Source organism: Ahaetulla prasina, chromosome 1 (genome assembly GCF_028640845.1).
Source record: "Ahaetulla prasina isolate Xishuangbanna chromosome 1, ASM2864084v1, whole genome shotgun sequence".
Classification (NCBI taxonomy): domain Eukaryota; kingdom Metazoa; phylum Chordata; class Lepidosauria; order Squamata; family Colubridae; genus Ahaetulla; species Ahaetulla prasina.
The window spans coordinates 101,449,362-101,474,445 of NC_080539.1; positions in this window are offsets into that span (position 1 = coordinate 101,449,362).

The following is a 25,084-nucleotide window of genomic DNA, read 5'->3' on the forward strand; positions in this document are numbered from 1 at the left end:
TACAAAAGATTTCAAACAATGTTTTTTCCTCTTCTTCTCCTCAGAAAAACTTGTATATTTTCCCTCTGGGGTTATTGAAAGCATTACAATAACACCTGCAGTTCCAACCTGTGCTACAGGTAGCTTATTAATTTTATTTCTAGAGGAAAATAAATCAAAATGTAACTGTTTAAAATGGGATTTTACACACGCTTCTTAAAAATAACACCAAGCAAGGAAGGTGATGGAAGGAGTCCAAGGATGTGGATTGATGATTGTATGCCGAACTGTAATTGTCCATCAATTACATCTAGTAATTTCTTTTCAGCCTAAAATCAGAAATCAACTAAATGGAATGCCATTCATGCAAAATGATAGTCAGAAATTGGGGGGAGGGGGAGGATTTTTAACTTTTTGCATTCACTAGTCTAAATCAATCTGCACTGACAGAAAAGTGGGAAGTAGCCCAATTACAATGAAGATTCCATATTGAATTGAACTGAACTTTATTTGACCAAGTGCGAATCAACACACACATTCAGTGTACATGCAAAGCAACAGAATAATCGTAATCACCATTATTATAATACCAATAAAGTGGGTAGTAAAGAAGATAATAAGAAAGATAAATAGTAATACTTCAATCATGCTACCTGGGTAAATATACATAGACATTAGACAACACTTAAGAATTAGGTGTTGAGCAGAGTGATATCATGGGTAAAAAAACAACCCCTGTATCTAGTTGTTTTGCCATGCAATCTTTACTATCCATTGAAATCTGTACTTGCCCTGTTTGGTTGCTATACCAAACCAGACAGTTATAGAAGTACAAATGACAGACTCAATAATTCTTCTATAAAACTGTATCAACAGCTCTTGGGGGAGTCTGGACTGTCTGAGTTAATGCAGAAAAAACATTCTTTGTTGTGCCTTTTTAATGATGGTTCTAATATTAAGTGTCCATTTCAAGTCCTGGGAGATTATAGAACTCCAAAATTTGAAGGACTCTACTGCTGATACTGTGCTGTCAAATACAGTAAGAGATGACAAAATAGAAGGGTTCCTCCTAAAATCCACTCTCTATAGTTTTAAGCAAGTTCAGCTCCAGATTATTATGGCTGCACCACAGGGCCAGTTGTTCAATCTCCTATCAATATGCAGATTCATCACCAGGGTTGAAATGTAAAATTTGTTACTACTGGTTCTATGGGCATGGCTTGGTGGGGGTGGAGGTGTAATGTGACTGGGTGGGCATGGCCAACTTTTTTTAAAAACTTTTAAAAGCATTTTTTCTACAAAGTCTTCACCCAAAGAGCTTGTACAAAACATGCTTTTAAAGGGTTCTGGTGATCAGGCAACTCAGCTGGGATCACCAGAGGAGCCTTTTAAAAGCTTTTTTTTTTACAACCTTTTCGGCTGAAGAGGTTGTCGAAAAAATGCTTTTAAAGGGTTCTGACGATCCCAGCTGAGCCGCACAATCATCAGAGGCTTTTTTTTTTTTGCTTTTAAAAGCATTTTTTTGGCCGAAGAAAAAATGCTTTTAAAAGTAAAAAAACAAACAAACTTCTGATGATCGTGCAGCTCAGCTGGGGCTGGGGGGGAAGGGATTTTTGCTACCGGTTCTCCAAACCACCCGCTGCCATCACTACTGGATTGAGCAATCCAGTCCGAACTGGGAGTATTTCACCCCTGCTCATCACCATCTTGAATGAGGCAAATGACTGTTTATCATCTGAAAATTTCTGTAATTTATTTGCTATTTAACTGGTTAAAAATATTCAATCAATTTCTAATGGCTTACGAATTCTGGGACTTATATGTAAAGGATGTCCAGGTAGGGCAACAGAAAGTCAACAGACTATAGGGGTTAAAAAAATGCTTTGCAAGTAAAAAAGAGTTGACAATCATCTTTTCCGGTTACCTAACCATAGTCAACAAGAATGGCATGCACAGAAAAAGACCCCCCCGCAATCCATATCAAAAGGGCTAAAAATAAATAAATAAATCCAGTGACCATTAGATCAATGTCCAGATTTGTAAAACCTAATGAGCTAGAATTATACTACTACAGGCACACTTTAAAACTGTTTTTTCCCCACAGCCATAGCTAACTGATATTCACACTGTGCTTAGCTATAGTTTTTGGAACTTTTTCTTAAACAACTGCTTTTAGGCATAATCCATTCAATGGGGAGTTGGAAAGGAGAAAAGTGATTAAATCAAGGATAGCAGATTTTCTTTCCCCCCCCCACTCTCTGAAAGAGAATGTTGCCAACAATCTATCAGAAATTTCCTCAATGGACCAGGCTTGGCAGTGTGTGTCTCCCAATCATTGAGATTAATTAAAATCCATTATCATGTCTTTCTTATGGCACTTTGAAAGATTTACATTTTTCATCCATATTTTCTTTCTTAGTTGGGTAGGCAGTAGTACGTATCACAGTATTGGTTTTATTCATTCCGCCACTTATTTTGGAGGTAGGGCAGTGGTTAAAATGCAATATTGCAGGCTAACTCTGCCCACATCCTGGAGTTTGATCGTGATGGCTGGAGATTTTCTTAGCCTTTCATCCTTCTGAGGTCAGTAAATAGGGACCTAGATTGTTGAGACAATATGCTGACATTGTAAATTACCCAGAGAGTGCTGTAAAGCACTGTGGAGCCATATATAAAGCTAAGTGCTATTGCTATTATTTTGTGCTTTCTACCAATTTCCATGAGATGGGGTGGCTTCCTTTTACATATACACAACTTGCCCTCCCCTCTTTCTGTTACTTCTACTCCCTTCAAATACAGCATATCATTTAACTGCTATATTTCAGTCTTGCCTTTCACCCTACCACCTCTCAACTATACCTATTAAATTATTTTGCCTTTCTGCATCAACAATTCAAATTATTTATTTTCCATACTCTAGTAATTAGTGTTTAATTTAACAAGGCAATGAACTTTCTGAACCACTATTTTTTTTCTTCCTTACTTTATTTTATTAAAGGTTTACAGAAGATATATAAACACAGATAGAAAATAAATAAAATGAATAAAAGAGTAAAGCACAAATTAGTAAACAATTAAAAATTTACATTTAGGCTTTGAGCAGGAATATATATTAAGAATCATGGTCAGGATAGTATGTTGAACACCAAATAAAATGATAAAATACAATAGATTGAATTAAAAATGAGAATCTGTAAATATTTCTGAAATTGAAATATACATTCTATACTTAAGAAAGTCCAAATTACAGAGGAGGAACAAATTCATGAATTAACAAATGCATAGTCCCAAGAATGATTTCCAATCTGAGTCAAATTCTATGTCAAAATTGCTTGCCATCTTTCAGTCAAATATTATATAGCAATTTATATGATGTGCAACCCATTTCTGGCCAGTGGTTCCTCATCCAGGGAATCCAGACTATGATGCTAGAAACCATTGGCATCACAATTGAAGCTAACCATTCTTCTGCAACTTTTCTCAACTACTTCCATGCATGCTGGCTAAGGAATTCTGGGAGTTGAAGTCCACGTGTCTTAAAGTTGCTGAGGTTGAGAAACACTGGGTTAGAATGATGGAGAGCACTTAAACACATGGTGTATTGAGCACCTTTCCTATATATTTAAAATCAATAGTGATCAGATTGTAGATGCTCTTTGCAGCATCATTTGTTTCCAGATAGAACAAATGGAGAACATAAAGGGTAATAATCAGTCAACGTGTCTCTTTACTGTCCATCCCTAATCTATATAATTGACAGACTTCAGACCAGCAGTGGGTCCAGTTAGCCCACATTTCTTGGTAGTGAATACTAATTACCAATTTATTTATTTATTTGCCTCCCTCCTTTCTGTGATCAACTAATCTATCCTTGGTTTAGAAATATGTCTTTTTCTTCCCTTGAAAGCTGAGAGCATATTTCTTCTGCACCAAAGATTTCTCCTGAGTTCCAGCCTGGCAAAATATCTTCCTTCTCGTGTGTTCTTTTTCTTTTTCCATTTGGGGAGTTACTATCAGGTCCTATTATATCGATTCCTTTGTTTGGTCTAATAAACGTTTGTACTCTCGTATACCTGAAGGACTGCTTTAAAGAAGGAACACAAGCTAGCCACAAGCTTTGCAGGTCCTAACTGCCCAATCATAACCTTTCATTTATTTTTGTTTCTTAAAGAAATAACAGTAGAAAGGTTTTTATTTGTCTTCTTTCTTTCTCTCAGATTTACTGAATACCTACTATCTACTTAGAAGAAAATATAGTTAGGGACTCCTCTTGAACTCTGTTCCTAAACTTTGTTAGCTTTTTCTGCTCTTTTACTCAGCTGACTCCTTGGAATTGCACACATTTTATTTCACCTTCAATGTTTGCAGTATTCTGAGGGTGTCAGTACAGTACAGTACTGTGTGTATCTCCTAAATGGTGGAATACAGGTGACTATATGCCAGTTTATAGATCAGTCTTTTTAAAAAATAGTGTACATAAAATAACATGCTTGGTATAAAACTAAGCAATAAAAGACAGACTAGGAATGCAAATCAATATAAGCAAGAAAATGTTAAGACAACCCCTGTCCACCCTAGATTAGTTCAAAACACCAGGACAGATATAATCTTGAAGTACATGTTTCAAAGATCCTGGAGCATCAGGGAACTGCCAGAGGACTGGAAAAGAACTGATGTGGTTCCCATCTTCAAAAAGGAAAAAAAATGGATTCAGGAAACTGCAGACCAATCAGCCTGACAATACCTAGGAAGATCTTGGAAAAGAGTAGACCACAAGCTACTATTTGTGGAAAAATGTGGGATAGACAGCATCAACACCAGATGGATTCATAACTGGCCAACAAAGCGTACGCAGTATGTAATCCTTAATAAAACTTACATCTACATCTATGGAAGGTAGTGTGCAATGGATTGGGTATCCCAAGGTTCGATCTTAGGCCCAACACTCTCCAACATCTTCATCAACAACAAAACACTTGTTACTATCCAACAAAATGCAATTCAGTGCCAAAAAAAGTAAGGTTTTACATACAGGCAAAAAACCAAATGGACAGGTATAGAATAGGTGGTACTTGGCTCAACAGTGATAACTGCGAGAGGGATCTAGGAGACCTAGAGGACAATCACTTTATGAGCCAGCAGGATGCTGCAGCTGTAATAGTACCACTATATGGTGACACCACATTTAGTACCACTAAAGATGAGACCACACTTGGAATACTGCATCCAGTTTTGGTCACCACAATACAAAAAAGATGTTAATGCTCTAGAACAGGGGTAGTCAACCTTTTTATACCTACTGCCCACTTTTGTATCTCTGTTAGTAGTAAAATTTCCCAACCTCCCACTGGTTCAACAGTAATGTGCTGTGTATCGTCATCTGCGCATGCCTCTCGCGCATCATGGATTGGGTTTGGGGAGGAGGGGGTGCCGGCTATCAACTCTGCTTGTCTGTTACAGCTGCGTGGTGTGGGGGGAGATGCGTGAGCTATTCCGGGATGAGGCTCTTTTCTTTGTGGTTGCACTATAGCGCCATTTAGTTTCACTTATGTAACCTGAACTAAACTTATGCGCGGGTGATACAAATAGTATATTTTCAGAAATTTAAATTGTCATGGGGAATTTTATGAAAACCTAATGAAAATGTTTTTAAATAATGCTATGAAATTTTTTTAAAAAGTCAATTAAATTTAAAAAAAAGGAAAGTGTTTCAATATCGGACAAATCCCCATGAAAGCTGGAATGCCCACTAGTGGGCGGTATGGACCAGGTTGACTACCACTGCTCTAGAAAGTGCAACAAAGATGATTAGGGGTCTGGAGGTTAAAATATATGAAGAATGATATGTCTAATCTAATGAAGGGAAGGCGTGACATAATAGCAGTCTTCTATTTAAGAGGGGGATCACCAGTAGTGGGTTTCAAATCCCAGTGCTACTGGTTCTTTATCGGGAGCGTGCATGCTCTGCGCATGCACAGAGCATTTTTGATGACGTCTGGGAGGGTGGGCAGAGCCTCCCGCCATCGGCGCTACCGATTCGCGCAAACCGGGTCAAACTGGGGCAAACGGGGGCAAACCAGTAGCAACCCACCACTGGGGATCACCTATTCTCTAAAGCACCTGAGGGCAACACAGAAAGTAACAGATGGAAACTTATCAAAGGGAGATCCAACCTAGAACCATGGAGAAATTTTCTGACAGTGGGAACAATTAATCAGTGGAATGGCTTGTCTTCAGAAATTGTGAGTGGTCTATAGATGATGATGATTATTATTATTATTTATTCGATTTTTATACCGCCCTTCTCCCGAAGGACTCAGGGCGGTGTACAGCCAAATAAAACAAACAATACAATATACAATTAAAACCCGAATTAAAAAACTTATTACACCATTGGCCTAAGACTTTAAAACATATAAAACTAAAAAACCCATTAAAATTCATAATAAAAATTTAAAAACCAAATAAAAACCAATATTAAAATTTAAGCCAGCCCCGCGCGAATAAATAGATGTGTTTTCAATTCGCGGCGAAAGGTCCGAAGGTCAGGTATTTGGCGTAAACCAGGGGGAAGTTCGTTCCAGAGGGTAGAAGCCCCCACAGAGAAGGATCTTCCCCTGGGGGCCACCAGCCGACATTGTTTGGCGGACGGCACCCTGAGAAGTCCCTCTCTGTGTGAGCGTACGGGTCGGTGGGAGGCATGCAGTAACAGTAGGCGGTCCCGTAAGATTGGATAGCAACTTGTCCAGAATGGTATAGGGCAATGGTGAAATCCAATTTTTTTTACTACCAGTTCTGTGGGTGTCGCTTGGTGGGCGTGGCAGGGGAAGATACTGCAAAATCCCCATTCTCCTACCCCACTCTGGGACCAGCCAGAAGTGGCATTTGCCAGTTCTCCGAACTGCTCAAAATTTCCACTACTGATTCTCCAGAACCTGCTGGATTTTACCCCTGGTATGGGGTTTCCTACTTGGGTTGGGGATTGGAATAGAAGAAGTCCAAGTTTCTTCCAATTCTGTTATTCTGCATTGTCAGTTGTGATAGTTCTAAAACATATAGACCAAAACATATCAAAGCTGACCAGTATTTTGTCCATACTGTTAGAAGAGAACGTTGATTGTGACATGAGTACAACTAAGGCTGGTAACCTACTAGTATGTTCTTTTTTATAAAAGCAATATCTGAATACCTTAACTGACCAAATCCAAAATAAATTGAGGTACATTATAGGCCCATTTGTTGCCATCCACTGTATAGGTTGCTGTCCTCCCCTGGTGCTTGGAAGCTGTGGGGATCGGAATGGGGGAGAACATGTTCCCCCACTCATGATCATGCTTGGCAAGATCAAATGGCTTTGGGTACCTGGAGTTTTGATATTTGTAAGTTTAACATTTCTAGTTCTGAATGTGGTTGCTGTTTGCAGCTTGGGGGTTCTCCTGGGCTCACAGCTCCTGCTCAAAGAGCTGGTGACAGTCTCAGCTAGATGAGTTTGCATAACCCCATATTTTGCACCAGGTTTTCTTTTTTCCTTGGACAGAGGTGGGTGTCGTGTCCCACTCCTCCGCTGACGGCCGGGTTGGGGAAGTCCGTATCAAGCGTGCCTCTGCAGCTCTGCCAAAGTCCTATCAGAGTTCTCAAGGCAGGCAGGAGACCAGGAAGTGACTTCAGCAATCCAAGTTAGACTTTGCCTGACTCAGAGAATGCCAGAAAGCAGATCCTTTATATAGGCCATGGGATGTGGCTGCATGACTCAGCACTTATCCAGGCCTGCCCCTCCCTTCCTTTTGCTGACGTCACCTCTCAACTCTCCGGAAGCGAGGATCTCTCCAGCCTCCAGCTGTTGGCAATCCTAGCTCATGACTGGCCTCACATTCTTCAGGCTCACATGCTGTGGGGAAGGGGTTTAGTTGCTCTGTTTTCCTGGGCATGGTACCAGGACTGGGGGCTGAAGGCACGTCAGGCCCTTCGTCTTGCTCGGCCTGTCTGGGCATGGTGCCAGGGCTGGGGCCTGGAGGCATGCCAGGACATTCTTCTGAACTATCAGTGTCCGGCAGGGGGAGGGGCCCGGCTGTGGCAGGGGAAGCGGGCGAGACACAACAGTGGGTTTCAGCAGGTTCTGACCAGTTCTGGAGAACCGGTAGCGGAAATTTGGAGTAGTTCAGAGAACCGGTAGTAAAAATTCTGACTGGCCCCGCCACCATCTATTCTCTGCCTCCCAAGTCCCAGCTGATTGGGAGGAAATGGGGATTTTGCAATAACCTTCCCCTGGAGTGGGGTGGGAATGGATATTTTACAGTATCCTTCCCCTGCCATGCCCACTAACCCATGCCCACCAAGCCATGCCATTCCCACCAAGCCACACCCACAGAACCGGTAATAAAATTTTTTGAAACCCACCACTGGATCAGGAGTTCCTGCACTCAGTCATTCACATCATGGTCATCTTATGCCTGGATTATTGCTGTATGGGGCTATCCTTGAAGAGTATTTGGAAACTACAAGTACAGATTGTGGTGGCAGAGGCTGTTCTTGGCACCCGTGTTACACTGCTGTTCAGTGAGCTGCATTGGCTGCTAGTTTGCTTCTGGGTGCAAGTCAAGGTGTTGGTTATTATTACCTATAAAGCTTTTCCTGGAATGGAACTAGCTTATCTGAAGAACCATTTCACCTATTGTCTCCCCTCTGTGCTGGCGGAGAGGGCATGCCGCAGACCCTATCAGTCAAGAATTTTTGGACTTCTGGTTTGGCACCGTAGGTGATGGCGGTGATCTTTATGATCACCAACCTCTGGATTATGTGGAATCGCTAGGACAGCTTAAATCTGCTGTCCAGCGGTTCGGAAAACCCCTTCTTCGGGAGAAGGAGAAGGTGGTGAGCTGAGGGCAGAGGTTTAATTTCCCTAAAGCCCCTGAGAAAAAAGGGGTTTGAAGGGTTAAGTTCCCTCCAGTAACCCGAAGTGCTCCAGATCCGAGGATTCTTCTGCTTTGGCGGAACCAATCACCACGACCAAACGCCGAGATTTATTTTGGACAATAAAGGATTATACCGGACAGAACGAAAGTGGGAGAACTTTATGCAAGTAGCCAAGCCGATTCCCCGATACTTTGTAACAAGCTTGAAAACAGTAAAAAAATGGAGGCGAATTGTTAACAAGTTAACGAGTGGAAAGCGAAAGCGATACTTTCAGCGTTCCGTCTGCAGTTGGTAATTTGCATGTTACTTGCTGCTTTTACTCTTTAACTCTTTGCTGCCTGCTGATAGAATCTAGGGGAGATTTTTAAATACTGCTTTAAAAGACTGTGTTTTTTAGAGGTTAAGAAGATTTAAAGTGAATATTAAGTTGGAAATAAATAAATATATAATTTTATAGAAGATGGCAGCCAAACAATTAAAGTCTACTGTAACAAAGAGCTCTGGAACTTTATCAGCTGGTGCCTCTCCAGCTCATACAGCAGAGACTAGAACATTGAATTTAGAGGCGTTACAAGAGAACTTAAAAGGCTTTATAGAAGAAAAATTTAAAGTAATAACTGATGAGATGTCTGAAATGAAAGAGCAGATATCAGAAATTCAAGTGGGAAATAAAGAAGTTAAAGAAGGATTTGTAATGGCAGTACAAAGTTTGGCAACGAATGTGATTTTATTGGAGGAGGAGGTTGAAGAAATTAAGCAACATAATTTAAAATTAGAAAATAAAATGGATGAATTTCAAAGTAAAATGGAAAAACAGAGGATGAAATAGTTTTGATACAATATAGAAATATGGAATTTGCTCTTAGAATTCGAGGTTTGAAAGAAAATAAGGAAGAGAATTTAAGGAAATTTTTCTGAAGTATTTGCTGAGATATTAGCAGCTCGTCCAGCAGATGTGGCTTATCAAATTGATAAAATATATCGTGTGAATTCTTGGATAGCAAGGCAAAAAAGTTGCCAAGGGATGTTGTTATTTATTTTACAAACAGAACAGTGAGAAATCAGATTTTGCAAGCTTCATATAAGGGGAGAAGATTCAGATTGCTGGTCAAGATATTTTGATATTAAAGGAAATTCCACCAAAATGTTAAGGGCTAGGAAGGAATTTGCCTTCCTGGTGAATGAACTTAAAAAACATCAGATTGAATATAGATGGGATATTCCAACTGGTATAATAGTATATTATGCAGGGAAAGTACATCGTTTCAATACGGTTGGAAAAGCAAGAGAATTTTATGTTGAGGTATTAAAAGTTGGAAGTCTTCCCCCATTGGAAGCTAGAAGAAGGGAGGCTGAAGTGAAGGAAAGAGAAGTGAAGCAGGTACAAGAACAGATTGTGATGGAAGAAGATTTATTACAAGTGTTGGAAATACCTACGACGGGTTTAGATTCAAAAGAACAAAGGTTGACAAGAGCTGCTGCTAAACGCAAGGAACAAGAGATAAAGGCACAACAACAACTGGCAACCACTACAACGGAAACAGTGGGAGGAGCAAGGCCTAAAGTAAAATGTGATCTGCGGTTGGTGTTCCAAAAGTTTACTTCGGCCGATAATGGCAATTAAACTATTATCTTGGAATGTTAATGGCCTGAACTCACCGTAGAAGAGAAGGAAAGTATTTCATTATTTGAAACAATTTAAAAATGACATTACCTGTTTACAAGAAACACATATTAGATCTTGCTAAATGTTGGAGATGCGATTGTGAAGATGCTACTTATTACCATTTGGATTAAAGTATGGTGGATCATGCAGAATATTTTGAAAAAGAAGATTAAGTTTACTCCGCAGTTCTTTCTACTAGGAATAATTATGGACTATACAGCTATAGAGATTAAATTGATTTTGAACTTAATAACAGTCGCAAGACTTTTGATTGCTCAGTATTGGAAGAAAGAAGAATTACCTACAATCGAAGAATGGACACTCAAAGTATCAAATCTGGCAGAGATGACAAAAATCTCCGCTTACTTGAAAGACTATACACTAGAAAAATATATTCTAGAATGGAAAATGTGGATTGATTATATTTAAAATGTATCAGATTAAAAAAAAATATTGAATAGCATATGAGTAAATTTAGGAAATATTTTGTATTAGATATATTTTTGAAGGAGAGGGGAATTGAGAGTGTGACTAAGTGTGGTGTGACTAGAGATTATAATTTAGGAATTATTTTGGATTATGATTGTTAGTTTTGATACCCTGCATTTTGTTCTGGGAAGTCGGGATGGGGGGTGGGGGTAAGGGGAGGGAATTGGGGGTTTGGTAGAGATGGAGTGATGGTTAATGTACAGGGATTATTGAAGAAATATAATTAATGTAGGATCGGGTCTGCATAGTTACCATTTTAGAACGGTGAGGAGGGAGAAAAGAGAGAGTAGGAGGTAGGAAAGAGGAGAAGAGGAAGGAAGAGGGATAGTAGAGGAGAAGGAAGGTGTAGGGTGGAGGGAGGAGCGGATGTAGATAAGAGAAGGAGAGGAAGGTTTGGAAAGTAAAAGAAGGTAGAAGAGGGAAGAGTGTTAAAAAGGGGGGTGGTGACTGGGCAAGCCCGACTAATTGTATATAACTGTACATTGGATGAATTATTTGATATGATTGTAAAAATAAAACTTTTTATGAAAAAAAAAAAAGAATTTTTGGCTGACAAGGTCTGGGAGAAGAGCTTTTTCTGCCATGGCTCCTGTCCTTTGATGTTTGAGTATCTTTTTGCATCTTATGGATTCTTTGGGGAATGCATGAAAATAGGAATTCATAGGTTACCTGCATGTTACTCCAGTGAAAGTTCCAATGACAAAATCTGAAAAATTATACTAATTCCAAATGAATTCAACTCAGAAGAAAAAGTTATCATTTTAGGTTACAGGAGTGGATTGGGTAGAGACAAGATAAGCAAGTAGTGAAAATATTATTCAGAGATTCAGAAACCCAGGAATAAAGGAGAATGGTGATTGATAAATAGCTCCTTAGAAAATGGTAAGTTTGCTTTGAATATCTGGTTCAAATGTAAGTCTGTTCATGAATACACATGACATTGAAAGGGATGCAAAATCAGGACAGGTTTGATTGTTTATGATAAAAAATTGAGAGAGTTAGTGAAGGACACCAGGGTGATTAAAAGTTGTGAATGTAGGGCAGATCATTATTTTGCAGTAGCAAGAATGGAACTTGGAAAAAAAAAAAACACCAGTCAGGGAAGAAAAGGAAGTGGAAAAAGAATGAAGGCAGAATGAGAACGCAGAAGTCCTGTATAAAAATATACTGTATTAGAGAATAGATTACTCTTTCAACAGAATGATAGGACAATGGATGGGATGAAAGAGACAATTGAAATTCTGTGGAAAACGTTTGAACAGAATGATGATACAGAGGCCAATGAAAGAAACTATGCAAAAGCATTCTGGGTGAAATGAAGAAGTAGCGCACGAGGAAAAATGTGTACAACAGAATGATTGCTCCAAAAAAATAAAGATGAGAGAAATATATTGTACAATATATGTATTAGAGAAAAATATGGTTGCAAAGTAGGGATGCGGTGGCTCAGAGGCTAGGATGCTGAGCTTGTTGATCAAAAGGTCAGCAGTTCAGCGGTTCGAATCCCTAGTGCCACGTAACAGGGTGAGCTCCTGTTATTTGTCCCAGCTTTTGCCAACCTAGAAGTTCAAAAGGACATAAAAAATGCAAGTAGAAAAATAGGGACCACTTTTGGTGGGAAGGTAACAGTGTTCCGTGAGCCTTTGGCATTGAGTCATGCCAGTCACATGACTATGGAGACATCTTTGGACAGTGCTGGCTCTTTGGCTTTGAAACGGAGTTGAGTACTGCCCCCTAGAGTCGGAAACGATTAGCACAAATGAGGGGCACCTTTACATTTACATTTACGTTTATGGTTGCAAAAATGACCAAAGAAAACAAGCAATGGTTAAGATTAAAACAGGCAGAGCAAATTAAAATAATTTTAAAAAATTGCTTTGGGAATGAGTAAAAGGGACTAAATGAGCAGCCTCTAAAAGACTGAATGAAACTAGAAACATAAGTGATAAAATAATTTGAGATAAAAGTAAAGGGAAGGAATATTGGAAGGAGTATTTTTAATATCTGTCAGAGAATGACAGTGGTACAGTATATCAAAGGGAGGGATTGAAATTATGAGATAAATGTTTGTGTCTAATCAAAGATGATGAAATATCACTCACACATCTTAAGAAAATGTTGAAAAAATGGTTTGATTGGAAGTGTAGACAATATTACTTAGAGAACTATTAAAATGAGGATATGGATTTGTGGTTGTATAGTGGCTTTGTGACTTGTTACTCTGTGAATAGAGACTGCATATATGCCTGACAATTGAGACAAAACTGCTGTAGATCCCATACACAAAAAGAAAACTAATAAGAATAAATGCAAAAACAACAGGGGAATTACTTGGTTAAACATGCTTGGGAAAATGGCAGAATTCTGATTGAAGGGCAACAAGGGATGACAATGAATAAAAAATGGGAAGTATCCTGCAGATTTCTGCTAGGCAGGGATTGCAAACCAGTTTCTGTTTTTTTAACAGGTCATTAGAGAATATACGATTGTGCAAGTTTATTGCAACTTACTGATTTAGAAGAAGCGTTTGATCAAGTGAAGATCCTTCAATTTCAGAACATTTTACACAACTGTGAAAATTGGTTGCTGAAAAAGGATAAGCAATAAACAAAGTACAGAATAGGAATAAAGCATTAGCTGACAATAAATGCAATGCTTAATAAAATGCTCAACCGAGAACAACGAATAAGACAAGGCAACATACTGTATTATTTTTTTTAGTTGTTTATTTATGGATAAATGTTTAAGGCTTGCTTGTGGTGACCTTATACATAAACTGGTTGGGATGCAAATATATATGGCAAAGAAAAAGCATGATGATGTGCATTTATATCTCTGGATGAATCTGGGATGATGCAGTCTGTAGCATTATCAAGAGATACTTCTTTAGCTTCTTAGATAAATTTACTCTTTTAGCTCAGCTCAGTTAACCTTAAGGAGAAGGCAATGTAAGAAAACTCCTCCTATGTATGTGTTCTTTTTTCTTTTTTTCCTGATCAATAAAAGTGGTCAACCATGAATGCCAAAGAGTGATAGTGGCATGGGAAACAAAAAACACAGCCCATATCTGCATCTTTTTGCACTTTGCTATTAAAATAAAACAACACCCTGAATAACATCAGTTAGTCTGTGTCTCTCCTTTAATGAAGAAAACCGAAGTCCATGTTGCAATAGAAGGAAACTTTTAGGAAACCGGAGAACAGATCTCAATGGAATATACAGTGTAAGATTGTTTCAGTATGCTGAATGACATATGCATCAGGGTTTTGTTTTTATTTATTTATTAGTTTGTCAAACATGTACAAGATAACAGGTATAAATATGAACATAGACATGAACGAGGCTCTTGGGGCCTCTGGTGGCTCAGACTGGTAAGACAGTCTGTTATTAACAGCAGCTGCTTGCAATTACTGCAGGTTCTAGTCCCACCAGACCCAAGGTTGACTCAGCCTTCCATCCTTTATAAGGTAGGTAAATGAGGACCCAGATTGTTGGGGGCTATAAGTTGACTTTGTATATAATATACAAATGGATGAAGACTATTGCTTGACATAGTGTAAGCCGCCCTGAGTCTTCAGAGAAGGGCGGGATATAAATGCAAAAAAAAAAGCAACAACAACAAAAAACGAAGGAAATGAATACAAATAAATGGGGACAGTAGGATAGAGGCAGTAGGCATGCTGGTGTGCTTATGCATGCCCCTTTTATGGACCTCTTAGGAATGGGGTGAGGTCCAGGGTGGACAATTTAAGGTTGAAACTATGAGGGTTTGAGGCAGGGGTGAAATCCAGCAGGTTCTGATAGGTTCTAGAGAACCGGTAGTGGAAATTTTGAGCAGTTTGGACAACTGGCAAATGCCACCTCTGGCTGGCCCCAGAGTGGGGTTGGAATGGGAACTTTGCAATATTCTTCCCTTAGGATTGGGAAGGAAAGGGGATTTTGCAGTATCCTTTCCCTGGAGTGGGGTGGGAATGGAGATTTTGCAGTATCCTTCCTCTGCCATACCCACTAAGCCACACCCACTAAACCATACCCACCAAGCCACACCATGCCACCAAGCCATGCCCATAGAACCGGTGGTAAAAAAAATTTGGATTTCACCACTGGTTTGAGGATGTAACAACAGAGTCGGGTAGAGCATTCCAGGCGTTGACCCCTCTGTTGCTGAAGTCGTATTTTCTGCAATCCAGTTTGGAGCAGTTTACCTTAAATTTGTATCGATTGTTTGCCCGTGCATTATTGAGGTTGAAGCTGAAGAGGTCATTGACAGGTAAGACATTGTATCAGACAATTTTGCATACTATGCTTAGATCAGACCGCAGGCGGTGCATTTCCAGATTGTCCAAGCCCAAAATTTCAAGACTGGTGGCATAAGGGATTCTATTGTGATTAGAGGAGTGGAGTACTCTTCTTGTGAAATACTACTGGACCTGCTCAATCGTATTAATATCCGATATACAGTGGGGATTCCAGACAGATGAGCTGTATTCGAGAATTGGTCTGCAATATATACAAGTAATAATATAAAAAGTGAAAATTTTAAGAGTGTAAAGATACTTTTATGTTAACTACTGTCTGCTGTGGATTGCTATTATTATTAATTTAAATATTCCATAAAATATTTAAATTTTATAAAAATATTTTTATTTCTTGGATTCCCTAATCAAGAATTTACTATGTTAGTTTATATGCATATATTGCCTTATATGACTCCAATTGCAGAAAATTCAATTCAAAAAGTAATGCTTTTTGTTTAACAATACTTATAACCAGTGGTGGGTTTCTACCGGTTCACCCTGGTTCGGACGAACTGGTAGTGGTAGCGGCTGGAGGCTCCGCCCACCCACCCGGACATCATCATGGATGCTCTGAGCATGCACAGAAGTTTCTACGCATGTGCAGAAGTGCCATGCATGCACTCACAGTTCCGAACTCATAGCAAAGGTAAGTGAAACCCACTACTGCTTATAACCCAACCCACTTCCTAAGGATTCAGGGTCGTATATATCAATTACAATAAAATAACATAATAATACATCTCAAAATCCAAATCAGTATCAAACTAAAAAATAAATATACAAAAAAGGCAAAAATAATACCCCAAATAAACTCTAAGATACATGTTCATAGCCAGTCAGGTGATACTGAAAGCACATTAAAATTAAACAGCTTTAAGTTGTTAATGGTACTGTAGACTCTTGATAGCTGTTGACTTTGTTCTGGATTTGCTGCAATGTTATAACAATATACTCTTGCTCAGTGTAACTGAAAAATCATATTACTATATGTGTAATCAAATTTGGCCCAAGACATTTTCCTGATTGAGATAAGGGGTACAAAAATGGTTCTTATCATCCACCAAAATCAGGGGTACACAAATGATTCCACTTGCCAAAAATACCTCAAATGTGCTAAATGTGACCCAACTCATCCTAGAAGTTTTGATAGGAACAATTAGCTGCCTTTTCTCTCTCTCTCTCTCTCTCTCTCTCCTTCTCTCTCACACACACATTTATGTGTGACTTTGTGATTTTGATGTTCAAATTATCTTTCATAATGATTGTGTTTTCCTAGAAATCACTTGGACAACATGTGAAATCACACACTAATGAGGAGACTCATTGATGCTGATAGAACCATATAAATAAGAGTTGTGGTGGCACAATGGTTAGAATGCACTATTGCAAGCTAATTCTGCTGATGACTGATTGCCAGCAGTTTGGCAGTTCAAATCTCACTGGCTGAAGGTTGACTCAGAACTTCCATCCTTCCGAGGTTGGAAAAATGAAAACCCAGATTGTTGAACGCAATATGTAAACTACTTAAAGAGTATTGTAAAGCACTGTGAAGTGGTATATAAGTCTAACTGCTATTGCTAAGTGCTAATATATATATATATATATTAGGACTATTAATATACATATGCGCATATATATATATATATGTGTGTGTGTGTGTGTGTGTGTGTGTGTGTGTGTGTGTCTGTGTCTGTGTATAATAGAATAGAGTAGATTCAAGTGTGATTGGACACACAAGGAATTTGTCTTGGTGCATATGCTCTCAATGTACATAAAAGAAAAGACACGTTCATCAAGAATCATAAGGTACAACACTTAATGATAGTCATAGGGTACAAATAAGCAATCAGGAAACAATCAATATCAATATAAATCGTAAGGATACAAGCAACAAAGTTACAATCATACAGTCATAAGTGGAAGGAGATGGGTGATGGGAATGATGAGAAGATTAATAGTAATGCAGACTTAATAACTAATTTGACAGTGTTGAGGGAATTATTTGTTTAGCAGAGTGATGGCGTTCAGGAAAAAACTGTTTTTGTGTCTAGTTGTTCTGGTGTGCAGTGCTCTGTAGCATCATTTTGAGGATAGGAGTTGAAACAGTTTATGTCCAGGATGTGAGAGGTCTGTAAATATTTTCACAGCCCTCTTTTTGACTCGTGCAGTATACAGGTCCTCAATGGAAGGCAGGTTGGTAGCCATTGTTTTTTTCTGCAGTTCTAATTATCTTCTTTTTTTTTTAATTAAAAAAGTTTTACAAAATTTTAACAAATATCTCCCCTCCTTCCCCCCTGCCCCCTTTTCCCAACCCCACCCCCCAGACTTCCCAGAGCAAAATACAGGGTATAACAAAATCTAACAATCATAAGCTAAACTTATGCTAACTATCCATAAATCTCATCTTCCCCTAGGACCTTAACTTTCCTTTTACATAAAGAGAAATATAAATATAATTCTTGCAGTCTGTTCATTCAAAAGCTATTTGATGTTTCTTGGTCTGATATTTATTTTGAATATAGTCAGTCTATCTTCTCCATTCCACTATGTATCTTTCTTGTGAACAGTCTTTCAAATATGCTGAAATTTTTGCCATCTCTGCTAAATTTGCAACTTTTAATATCCATTCTTCAATCGTAGGCAGATATTCCTTCTTCCAATATTGCGCTACCAATCGTCTGGCTGCTGATATTAAATTTAAAATCAATTTACTCTCTATTATTGTACAATCCGAAATTATACCCAATAAAAACAATTATGGAGTAAACTTGATCTTCTTTTTCAAAATATTTTGCATGACCCACCAAATTCTTATCCAAAATGGTTTGATTTTTTTACAAGTCCACCATATATGATAATAAGTAGCATCATCACAGTCACATTCCAACATTTAGCTTGCAAATTTGGATACATACAGGCTAGTTTTTTAAGATCTAGATGCCATCTATAAAACATTTTGTAGAAATTTTCTCTTAAATTTTGTGCTTGTGTAAATTTAACATTTCTCACCCAAATTTTCTCCCAAGTTTCCATCATTATAGGTTCATGTATATTTTGTGCCCATTTTATCATACAGTCCTTAACTAGTTCCGTTTCTGAATCTATTTCTAGCAATGCATTATACAACCTTTTAATATGCAATTGACTTTGGTCTCTAATCTGTTTTACCAAATTTTCCTCATTCTGCATGATACCAGTTTTCTGGTTCTCTTTCCATCTAGCTTGCAGCTGTCCATACTGAAACCAAGTATGAATTATCCTTTCTTCTTTCATTATATTTAGTAATTTCAATTGTAATTTACCCTTCTTATATATCAGATGATATGTAGTTTGATGCTATTCAAATCCATAGACCTCTTTCTCTTTTTATCTCAGATGAACATTCTGGAAGACTTCCAAGTCATTCCTTTTTTATGTACTATTTGGGATGGGAAATGGAAGATGAGAAAACCTAAGGCAGAGGCAAAGGAAAGAAAATATAGAGGCTGGAGAAACAGAGAACAGTTGACTATTGGTTAGTTGAAGTGCCATAGTTTTGAAATGCAGTTGTGACACATAATTCTTCTATGATGTCAATAGAAGGAAGATAAATCTTAGAACCATTGCTGTCTGACACATTCAGCCAGAAAGCTATGAGCACCAGAAAAATAGCAACATTTCCCATAATTTCCATGTCTTAGAAAATTGGTTATATCTAGGGTTTGGAAAAACAGTGGTTCAATAAAACATTTGTGAAATGAGCTCAATAATCCAAGAAGAGTGTGCAAATTGCCCATGATCAAATCTGCTAGGTCAATTTGAGTCTTGAAAAGAAAAACGTTTGCCTTTCTGAATTGGTGAATTAGTTCAAAAGCATCTGATGGAATAATTCGTTCTAAATGGTTGATTCAATTTAGAACATTGATTCCATTTGGAGGTTCCATCGAACTGTTTCTGAACCAAGCCTCTGCACAGTTCCATAAAGCAACTCTTAGTGGTACAAGCATTTTTTTTTCTCCTCAGGTGATTTTGCTGGTTCTTGTATTGCATTGCCACTTTTCTCTTCTTTTTTTAATTGTTTTTATTCAATGTTTACATCTTTAAATCATAATTACATTTTTACAGCTTTCCAATACCAGCATTTTTAGTAATATCCACTATCTTTCGGCCGATTATATACATTATATACATATTCATTTTGTTTGTTACATACTTATTTATATAATTAATACATTTTATATACATACTTACTACACATTAAATATAACATTTCATTATAATATCTTCTCTTTTACTATACACAATCCATTTTCAGCATTGCCACTTTCCAAATCCCCAAAACAACAACAGCATAACTACACGTATTCCAGCATAGGTCAAAATTTAGACTTTTTCAAATAAAGCTCCTTTTGTAGCTATTGTTTGTTTTGCAAACTTATGAAACAGAAAAGAAGCGCAGCTTTAAAAAATATATATTCTCCTATATGTTTAGGTTTTAGAATTAGATGGCATTTTTGTTTCATATTTTAAGAGATGATATCAAATTAATTGCTGAAAAAAATGGCCTCTGTATTGCTCTGTAAACGTTCACGTTCCACTAGTTGGAACTTCAATGGGTGCAATTTTGAATTACCTCCAAATTAAGAAGGCTGTTTAGAAAGGTAAAATGGTAGTCACTCAGATTTTCTTTCATTCCAAAGAATTTGATTCACCTTCCCGAAGTATTGCTGAAGCAAAGGAATTTCAAGATAAATAAAATTTTGTTAACACAAAATTGTTAGTGTTAATTCTATATTGTCCTAGCTGCAGCCTAGCTGCAGACAATTTGTCTGAGGAAAAAAAAAGCAAGGATAAAGGCAACAATGGAACAATTTGAGTAAAAGGCATAAATAAAATAAAATTCAATTAACCTAGGCTGAACAAATATTATCTTGGATTGACATACTGAGCATGTGTAGATAATTTTTCTTTTTACAAAATAATATATTTATTTTATATTTACAGACTGAACAAACAGGAACATACACCCTTTATTTGAAAAAAAAATGTGAAATTGATAATTTCTACTTTGTAGAAAATGGGACAGAAGGAGAAATGCAGACATCTCAAAAATGAGAAGAAAAACTACCAAGAACATACTGATTCTGCACCAAAAAACGATCTGAACTCAGCATTTCTCAAAGGTCCAAATTACTTCTAGAGACATGAATGAAATAATTTTATTGTGTGTGTGTGTGTGTGTGTAGGTATGTTTATAAGAAAATTATGCTGCATTCAGTTGTCTTGGGAGGATTTTAAGGAAGCCAATGATAGTGTTATGTTTAAAATTAGCATTTTAAATTTAGTTATAGTATGACTTGACTACTAATTTTTGTATTATTGCATAGTATGAGCTAGAGTAGTATCTCAATGGTCCCCCCCCCATTTTCTTTCATCTCAGTAAAACAAAACAAAAAAAACACCCCAAAACCATGAGATTTTTACTCAAGAGAATATTGTAATTGAGAGATTATTTCATTCTGAGGGTTTCAAGACCAGTTGCCCCCTTAGAGAACATTCAGTGCAGCTAAAAGAGAACATCATAGGCTTCTTCAGTCAAACCTGCAAGTTTATCTATTTGGGCTCTATCCAGAGGTGGGTTTCAGCAGGTTGTGACCAGTTCTGGAGAACCTGTAGCGGAAATTTTGAGTAGTTTAGAGAACTGGTAGTAAAAATTCTGACTGACCCCTTCCCCATCTATTCACGCCTCCAGGTCCCAGCAAATGGGGAGGAAATAGGGATTTTGCAGTAACCTTTCCCTGGATTGGGGAGGGAATGGAGTATCCTTCTGTAGGAATTTAGCATCCACCCCCTCCTAGAAGAATGAAATATTTTAGAAAATATTTAAAAGGCAGAATATATTTCCCTGGATGAGAAATGGAGAAACATGTTTTAAAGACGAAGCAACTCCCCCCCACCTTTGTCAATGGGCCATTAAGGCCTGAGCCAGTCCATTGTCTACATGACAAAGATAGGATTAGCCCCTACCCATCTAGCAACAGAATCTTACCACATGGCAAGGCTCAAGCAAGCTTGAGAGACAACCTACAACATTAGCTAAGACCCCCACCCCCTGGGAATCTGACAACCAATCAGGATACTCTTCCTGTGCCCCAGAAAGTTCAAAGCTCAGAAAAAGCATAAAACCAGGGAGCACACAGGATCTTGCCCTTTTCTGTTCAGGATCTCAAGCCATGTGATCCTGGCCACCATTAAACCATCTTTCCAAGCAGTCTCCATGTTTCCAGTGTCTTTGTCCCGACTTGGAACTGAACCCAGATGGATATTTCTTCCAACACTTCCCCTGCCACACCCACCAAACCATGCCACGCCCACCAAGCCACACCCACAGAACCGGTAGTTAAAGATTTTGAAACCCACCACTGGCTCTATCCATTTTGGAAATAACCATTTTGCTTGTTGTGGTCTGTTTTCTAAACATATTGCTGAATAGTTTCTTAAACTGAAATATAGGCCGATGCTAATTTTCAGACTACTCAACATTCAAAATTCTGCCTTTTCCTTAGTTTGTGGTCTGTGGCTAATCACATACAAGCTAAATTGAAACCAAGAGATTTGTACTATGAGGTACAATATAATACCCAGGAAATCTGTTGCTTTTCTCCCAAGTATGTCAATGTAATATGGATTAAAGATAAATATTTATAAACAAAGCATGCTAAATTAATGACAGCCGAAGTATCTCAGTAGTGCCACATCTTTCACAGCAAAAAAGTTATGAAGAGTGAATTCGATATTACTCACTAGCCTCAATTCTCTTAACAGATTCAGATTGTAGAATATTATTCCTCCAATCCTTGCTGAGCCCTCATACAGAAAAACTGAAATAAATAGCCTAAATTAGTTTAGCGTATAGCATCTTATGAGCACCTGCTAATCATTATGATTGAAAGCTTCCAGTATAAACAGTGAGATTAATTGCTTAGGGACAGTCCATTATTGAATACACATTTTCAGGATTAGGGAATGCAGAAGTTATCATACATGCATAACCTACATTGGCAAAAATCACCATTTTGAAAATTCTGGAGGAGAAAAAAAAAGCTTTCTAACAGTTTTTGAATAATTCCTTGTCTCAGATACTAAATCAGTTGGGTAACTGACATTCAAAATGAAACTTTTCAGATGCAGGCTAACTGATAACCATCTTGACATCTTTTTTGGCGTATTATAAGAGATTGCTCAGTACAGTTAATGAGATAGATCATGGTTTCAGAATCTCCTCTGGCTTCAATTAGTTTTGCTGACACTATTCAGAATTCCAACATCATTATTAAAATTCCTTTTCACTTACACATACCATAACCCCATTATTAGCGACACATGATACTTTAACTCAAAGTTTGCAAAAGTAGAAAGATGAGAAAAGCAGAATTTAAGGTATCTTCCTTGTAAAAGAGTCACAGGCTCCAGGTGATGGTATAGTTCACAAATGAATTTTTTTCTTTTGCATACAATTAGCACAGAATTGTAAAAAAGCAGATGCAAATGTTAAATCTCCAGCTGCTTTTTCATATAGTGTGCCATGATATACAGGAGGTGCATTTGCTGTATTATTTGTTGTGGAAATTTTATTTTCTGACTTGCCTTTATGGACAATTAAGTGCAGATACAGTGTTAGAAGCAGATATGCAGTGGTAGGATTTTCCAAGATGTTAATTGCCCATCATTCTGCATTTAAAAGCACCATCAATTACCATCTGATTACCTTGTAAAAGCAGCTTTTATTGTTCTATTTGCATTTTTTTCTCTCCACTGGAGAAGATCAGCAGGGTTTTGATTCCTAGTCAGAGTTAACTCCTTGCATGCCCAAATCTCAGAAAACTTGCAATGAATGAGTAGGCACTCAGCCTTGGTGTTTTTATCTTCTGAGGCTGTAGTCATACATCTACTGCCTCCACCTTTGTGAATAAAAAATTAAACCCTGTGGATTTCTCAATTGGGAAAATAAAAAAGAAAGAAGAAAACTCATTTCTGCATGCTAATGAGTACTGGAAATATTAGAAGAAGACTCCTAGAGAGAGTGGAAGGCGAATTTACAAATTTAAAGTTCTAGTTTAATTGATGCATTGTTTTTTCCCCCCCAAAATGCTTATAAAACTTGGCTTAATTGCTTCCTATCTTGCAAATCAAGCCAGCATTTTCCCCCTGGGTCCTCAGAATCTATTTGTCACCACCCTCTGCCTCTTCAGGACGGTTTTGCTTATGCAAATATGTGATTTCACTATAGGAGGAAACAAATGATAGCTATTTGTTGCCTTCTTTTTGTTGTGCTCAAGTAGCAAATAAAAAGTTGTCCTCAGTATGTGGACAGAAGATAAAGATAATTGATTGAAAAATGCAGCTTCCTGTTTGTTGATGGGTAAAAACTGTTTTAGCAGAATAGTCCCTATACTTCAGACTATGCTGGAATTCTCAGATCCTGAGAAGGAAAATGAATGTTTCCAAAATAGCAATAGCACTTAGACTTATATACCACTTTATAATGCTTTACAGCCCTCTCTAAGTGGTTTACAGCACAGGTGGGTTTCAGCAGGTTCTGACCAGTTCTGAAGAACCATAGCGGAAATTCTGAGTAGTTCAGAGAACTGGTAAATACCACCTCAGACTGGCCCTGCCCCATCTATTCTCTGCCTCCCAAGTCCCAGCTGATTGGAAGGAAATGGGGATTTTGCAGTATCCTTCCATTGGAGTGGGGTGAGAATGGAGATTTTGCAACATCCTTCCCCTGGAGTTGGGTGGGAATGGAGATTTTACAGTATCCTTCCCCTGCCACATCCACCAAGCCATGCCATGCCCACCAAGCCACACCCACAGAACTGGTAGTAAAAATTTTTGAAACCCACCACTGGTTTACAGAGTCAGCATATTGCCCCCAAGAATCTGGGTCTTCATTTTACTGACCTCAGAAGGCTGGAGGGCTGAGTCAACCTTGAACGGGTCAGGATCGAACTCCTGGAATGAGCAAGGATGTCAGAATGCAGTACTGCATTCTAGCCACTGTGCCACCACATGAAGCAAGAGCATAAGGGCAGTTAGCAACCTCATAAAACCACATCTATTAGAAAGAAGATCTAAGACAGTAAAGTAGCCCCATGTTAATGCATTCATTGACGTTAGAGGGAAAAAAGTACACATATCCAGTTTCCAAGAAGTTATAAGCTAATGTCTTGCTTTGTGCAAGGAACCCCTTATTCTGACTCTGGGAGAATCTTGTTTTCTAGATTTTATGAGCATCTGTGGGAGATCTTAAGGCAAGTACTTTCGGTATCAATAGGTTTTTTTCATATCCAATTCAAAATTTCAGAAGTGGTTTATCATTGCCTGCTTCTTCAGGCTGAGTGTTCTGTTTCCCTCCCCCAATACTCCCAACAAAGAGTCAGTCAAAGGCCTTCTCTTCTAACTTAATTACATAGATTAATGTCCTGGCCATGTCTACCCACGGGCCTGCCAAGTCTCTGGAGATAACGAGGAAATTATAGATAAGGCCAGAATTACTCACGAATATATTCTTCCCTCCATTGATACAGTTTGCCCACGCAAATTCATTGCTTTGTCCAAGACAAAAAACCAGGAAGTCCTGCCTCCTATTTATAGTCCCTGCAGATGTCACTGCATGACCATTATTCTTTGGCTTTGTCCCAATGCTGCCTCTGCTGCGCGCGCCAGTCACGTCTGTGCAGTCTTGCATCACTCCAAA